At 37.5% G+C, this 6677-nt stretch overlaps 1 non-coding gene across 1 annotated transcript; it reads left to right on the top strand.

The window, feature by feature from the left end:
* The first annotated feature begins 5689 nt into the window (after positions 1 to 5689).
* On the top strand, positions 5690 to 5761 carry TRNAQ-CUG (transfer RNA glutamine (anticodon CUG)). Its single transcript has one exon. It is a non-coding gene; the product is annotated as a tRNA-Gln (tRNA).
* The last annotated feature ends 916 nt before the right edge of the window (positions 5762 to 6677 follow it).

Below are 6677 nucleotides of genomic sequence, written 5' to 3'. Positions count from 1 at the left end.
GTAGAAAACATCTGATCGTAGAGATTTGGGCCAAGATGCCAAGCCATGTTATCTTTGTCTGCCTAAGAGCTAGAAGCACTACATCTACACAGACTTCCCTGTAGACAATAAGTCGTAACATTTTGGTGGATGTTCCAAAGGAGGAGCATATTTGCCTTGGCAAGAGGCGGTCGTTACAAGCAACGTTTCGTTTCGCTGCTAAACGTGTCGTTTATTCCGTTTTGGTATTTAAATTTATTCAATCGAATAAATCAGTCGATTTTGCGTGTAAAAGCTAGAATTTCCCCGTGCAATTCCCAAGATTCGATTTCTTCAATTTGAATATAATGTTTGTGAAACATCAATTTGTCAAGAAGTGTATTCCGGAGCATTTTTCCCCTTAATTAACAAGAAAAGTCCCCGTTGAATTATGAGCGTCATGTAAGCTATTAAAGACTCAACTTTTCAACAAAATAACGACCAAAACGAGCACGGTCCCTCCCAGCGCGTCATACTCGGATGCACTTGGGGAAGTAGATGCAGGAAAGTTTTTCTCCTCCTCTTCGTGCTTCGATCACTGTAGCCGTTAACGAGTTTTATTGTCAGAAGGCAGCCATCAAAGTTTCTTGTCCGTTTGGAAAACGCTCCAGCAAAACGACGAGGAAATAATTATTTACATGAGTTTCTATAAAAAATTCCTCAGGAGTGACGTATCAAAAAGTGATTATACTTATTTCGTTTCGAAGAAGTTAATACGAAGAGAAACTTGGAAACACACGTGTTCTGAATAAATGGGAAAGATCACGTTCTTATTTAACGATCGGATCACCCTCAAGATCCCGTTGGTTCTGAACTCGCATCTTACTAACTTTACAAATTGTGTTTTCTTGTTTCGCCACTCGAATTTTCCGATTCAATCAGGGCGCTCCGTCACTGGAGTCATGAGCGTCCACAACTCACTAAGAGTCGAATGTTAGTAGCCAATGATCAGTGCTCATCCGATAAAATAAAAATTGATTATCCCTGTTTTTCAATGTTAAATGACAATCAGCATTTTTTTGTGAAACGAACAGCACCGGTTTGTGCAGGATTTACTTGTAATTATAATCTTTGGTCCCAGGTTTAATTCAAACTACCCTGCATCATGCAAACTAAATATTCCTGCAATTTACGGTGAATAATTTTCGTGTACACGTGCTTTTAAATTATTTTCCTAATTTGCCAACATGTTCCGATAATCCCCTGTATTTCCCACGCATCCTGCTGAATAAAGGGTTAGTCCATTGTTATCGTAGTCTGCGCCCCATCTCTTGCAATTATCGCGATCTCGCTATGCATTCAACCTTCTGTCGATATTTTCGCCTGATTCGTCCGATGTCGTCCAGATAAGCCCTTTTGTGTTGGAACTGGTTCCAGATTAGAATTTCGTTCCATCAGCGTCGGCATGAAAACATAAATCAGTTAGTACATTACTTTCGGGCTTGTGCCATTCGTGATCCAATATCAAATTTGCACAAGATGCCGTCAAATTTATGGAGCACTTGAGTCTTGTGCCATCTGCGTTCGTGACCTTCCGGCGTCTTTCTTTGATAAAAGATTAAAACGGTAGTGACGGGGGCAGGAGCTTCGATCTACACTATTAATATTCAAATCGATTTGATTGCATTTTCTCACGCGGACTGCCCTTAAACGGGGAGATTGGATTTTTGCACGCCAATTTTCGAACGATAAATAAATCGTTAGTGACCATTACAGCGACGCTTAAGTCCTACGTCCGGCTGACAGACGCGATTTATAGATGCGTTTCCAATAGCCGGTCAAGCCAATTTGCATGCGATTCATTTTCACCAAGGATGAACCCAAATTTTACACCGAAATTCACCCAAATGTCGCTGCTGTGTCCAACAAAAAACTAATAATTATAATCGTTGTACATATTAGGCACAGATTTCTACTCTGCTCTGTAATTAGTTTAAATGATATTCTTAATCGTGAATCTCTTACATCATTTAAATTAACATATTAAAATAATAAGTAATTGGAATTTCGAATATATTTGGGCAGATAAGATCTACAAACGTCTAATCTATTTACTAACTTGTTTTCAACTTCAGAAGTTACTGCTTTAATGATGATAGCATTTGTTGTAATTATCTTTTGCCGAATAAATAATTATTCGAAGCTGACCGGAAATTAATTGTCGTAATATCTGGAAGCCTCTCTGATTCTCAAAATTTTTTTATTCTTGAGACGATGAAGCGACTCCCACTTCTTTGAGAAGAATGAAAAAATAGTGGGCTGAGGAGTCATTTCTTCAGCACCAGATGCTGCCCATCCTGCAGCTCTAAAATAACTTTTACTGCTGACAAGAAATGAGTGCGTAAAGACGTGTAAAAATGCCTTAATTTATCGTTCACCAGTTAATACAGCTATTAACATTCACAAATCGAAATACATTGCATGGATTTCTTACTTACCACGACTCACGCTCCACATGGAGCGTCAGCAAACGAAATCGTGAGAGGCCACTTAGCTGCGTCCTTTTATTAAATAAGTTTAAAATGTGATGGTCATAATTTCTTCGAGACTCCCCAACGTGTCTGGTCACAATTGGATTTTTTTTTTCGTTTTAAGTCCAAGGTTACTTTTGTAATCTGCATCTCCTGCATGATTTATTCGTCCAATCTGTACGTGACATATTTGGTTGGTCGCAGGAAGATGAGTACAAGTACAATCTAAAATTGTTACGCTACGGCGTGGCCTAATGTCTTGTTAGTTACCGCTATGTTATTAGCTTTTTTATTGGACGGACGCATTTCAATTTAGCATAGCGATTACAGCGCACAATGTGGACAATGCGGAGGCAATCGGGCTCTGGATAAAATCTGTAGCCGACGTTTAAGTAATGAGGAATAATCACAAATGCCGAACGAGTCGACAGGAAACTCGATAGTCATTTCTTCCTCACCGCATTACAACTTAAGAGGTTACCAAGAATTAAATAATCAAAGAATTTTTAATAAGTTACTTGTAATTAAATCTACCTTTGTAGAATAGATTTACTGTAATCAAAGAGATTACAAATACCAGGCTTTGGTGTAACCGCCTCTGTTGCAAAAAGAGGATGTCTATTTAATTCTGGGAAACATTCTCTTGCTCCATTTCTCAAAAGTTTTTCATGCAAATAGTTTAAAATCCGAGTTACCGTAATTTTCTCAATGTAGATAGTTATTTTTCTGCTTTGTTGCGCTTCTGTTTTTATTTCAAACTACTGAGGTGGAACACTTCTGTCTAGTACTTTATTAGTAAAATTTAAGATATAATTAAACCAACCGAGCGTTAAACATTTTAAAAAATCATTAATAATGTCTTCATGGACTGTTTGTATTGGCATTCTTGTTTGAATGATCTTGACGTCAAACTAAATTAGTAAAAAATCAAACTTAATTTTCATTCTGTATGCATGACTGGGCTTTTAACTGTTTACGATTGGCGTTACACTTTTTGAACCAGGAGATACAATATCGTTTCCTGATTTCTCATTCTAAACCGGAGGAGTGTGTTACGATAACCCATGTAGCTATAAGATCCAATGCAAATAATCTTCCTCCAGATGCATCAAAAGTTCGAGATTACATTTAGTTTCTTGCTATATCTCATCCGCCCCGCAAACGACATCATTTCCCTTGCAATGATACAGCACTACAAGATAATGCTTCTTCGCGACAATATCGCGCGCAAACAAATAACGAACCGTCGAGGTATATCCACTATATGGAGCACTTTAAGATATTTTCCTATGGACTGAAAGTTGTCTGTAAAGTTTTCCGATAGAAATTGCGCGTGGTTGATGGACCAATCGTCCAATAAGACGTTTATCGTCAAACATGTAGATCCGATTGAATGTATGTTTGTTTGACTGTAATGTGAAGCAACGTAACTCAAGAGGGTAAGTTTATGTAGCACTAAACAAGCATTCTTAAAGTGGTTACCGGCGAGGTAGCAAGTAATTTCGCCGTTTTATATCCAACAATGTTAGTTCTTTATCAATTATTAAAAGTTAGAGAGCAGTCGGCACGTCGTTTTATTTATTAACATTAATTTGTCTACGCTGATGATCGTCGGAATCGATCGTAATGATGGCCTTCCGTGACAAAGTCGATTCGAACACAGACTGAAATATTGCTTCGCATCTTTACAAGCGTTTTCTACTTTGACGCAATTTGCTTTTATTCAATCAAAGAAAATTAATTATGGTCATTTGAATTCAGGGTGTGTAATTAAAGAGAAAATGGCAGGTTGCTAACAATAATCTGACGAATGTGATGGCTGTCTTCAAATAGTAACTGGAACAGTTTGTGCATTGAGTTAACGAGTACATCAAAACATTATAATCATTTTAATGTGGCATCATTTTACGGTCAAGGTTATTTTTCAATCGAATTAGCTTGGTAATTGACGGCAATCGATTTTAACGATTTCAGCCTCTTCGTTTTTCAGGTTTTCAAATTCACTGATTCTGAATTTTTAGATTCATACAACTTTGTAAAGTTCTTATTAGATTTCCAAAATTTCCAAGTTTTGTATTCCAAAGTTCTTAGATGAGGTCCTGAGATCTTTAACTTCTTATATTCTCAGTCAAAATCAGACTAGATAAATTTTTCAGGCTTTTAGAATCACTTTTTGAATTAAACTATATTTCAAAAGTCGTAAGATTTCCACATTTGGCTTGGGGTTTGATGTATCATTATCATCTAACAACTCTGATAAAACATTTAAGACATTTCAGTGGTTGTGACAAATGTTTGAAGGAATTGGAATTTATGTACTCAAGTTCTTGTTCAGTAAATTCTCTCATCAATATCTCTTGAGCAGACAGTTTTTTGGGCCTGAAAATGTCAAATTATTTATATTATTATGTTCTGTAAACTCAAATTAAATACAAAGCTGAAGAGAGTTCACAACAAGTTGAAGTGTTGGAAAAGTTTTGTAGTCCAAAATATCCTGAGAATAAAAAAACGTACGTTTTATAGTTGTTCAAATTTGGAATATTTTGAGTTGAATTCTTTGCCCGTGGTTTCTTCCAATCTTTTGAATGCGAATTCATACCTGCATATATCATGTTATCAAAAGCGGACACCCCTATTAAACGCAAATGTGACAGTTTTCTATCAAAATAATTCCAAGACATCTGAAAAAAATCTGTTGAAATGCACTAATTTTCGCTAAAAATTAGTGAATTTACACTTTGCGCCGTTTATCGATCTGTTCTCTCTTTGCGTCACGTGATATAAAAAAATATATCAATCCTACGAGCACATTAACAAGTATTTGTCGTGTTAAGAATGATTTTATGTACCTACAATAACGCCCTTAGTGATGTAAACATGCGATACTGTAAAGTGCGAACAAGGACATTCATATAAATTACCAGTTTGGAGTTATAAATTAGAGGGAATTGCAACCACTTTTGATGTCATAAATTATTCACTCATGAATTTGAAGTGTCACCCTTGGACGACAATGTACTCTGTAGAATTAGCACTGAAGGTCTGAGTCGGCCATTTATAATTCAGTTGCATATAAAATCTAATGGAAATAGTTAGCTTACAGTATTGTCCAGTAATTAGTGGCAATTGTACTCATAAATAAGAAATTTGTTGTGTTATCCTGTCGCTCAGTTATCCTGCACAACCAGCCCTTGCGCAGAGGTCCCATGGTGTAATGGTTAGCACTCTGGACTCTGAATCCAGCGATCCGAGTTCAAATCTCGGTGGGACCTGGGAACTTTTTTCGCTGTTTGGTTTGCCAACGTGCATGGTTCGTCAAATTATTTACGATCAACAATAAATTGGTGATTTTTCTGTCGCTTAAATTTTCTATTTTGACGAAAAAACTGGCCCGTCTCTGAATTATTGTAATGGAGCAGAAAGTGCGATTCTGTATAAAACTCACCCTTTCCGCAATTCCCTACTTTCCGGTCTCCCCATTTGAGCTATTTTTGTGGCATCTGACCGTCCATGAAAACCAGAACGCGTGAAATGGGCGGCTATAATACCAGACCTAATCATAATCCCATCGCCGTCCCTAGCCCAACAGATAATAATTATCTACCCCAGCGGTGGTTACATCAGTCCAACCCGTCGAAAATCAGTCGAAACCTGCAAACAACCCCATCGAACGCGTTGGGAGATTGTTTGGTGTCGCATTCGCGTGTGACAATTTGCGTTTTCTACTGAAACTTTGTGGGTAGATACATGTGTGCGTGAGTGCGTGATCGTCGCGTTATCCGCCAAAGTCACGTGGATACAAGACGCAAGTCTCTTGCCGAACACATGCCGTTCATTTCTAATTACTTAAACTAACACCAATACGAGGCACGAAACAAACAAACGATAAAGTTAATGAAGGGCTCTGTTGATGCCCGTCAATTTGGAACGTTTTTGTTTGGATGTCGACGCGAAATGTAGACGCCGCCGTCTGTCAGCGGACGGTCACGAAAAGAGACTAATTTTCATTAAAGCATTTGTTGTGGCAGCATTGAGTGGAATCAGGAGCTTATTGTGGCAAACCTGCAGATAAATAGATAGAATTTGTCGACGCACAAGATAATCTTCAATAATTGAAAGATATTTTTTTTAAATTAATATAGATCCCAACAAATAATTCTGTATTACCGAGGAACTGTAGATGAGAAA

This window comes from Gnatocerus cornutus, chromosome 6 (genome assembly GCF_029298725.1).
Source record: "Gnatocerus cornutus isolate USDA-ARS CGAHR chromosome 6, icGnaCorn1.1, whole genome shotgun sequence".
Taxonomy (NCBI): domain Eukaryota; kingdom Metazoa; phylum Arthropoda; class Insecta; order Coleoptera; family Tenebrionidae; genus Gnatocerus; species Gnatocerus cornutus.
The sequence above is the reverse complement of the archived record's forward strand: the minus strand, read 5'-3'. Positions and strand labels throughout refer to the sequence as shown.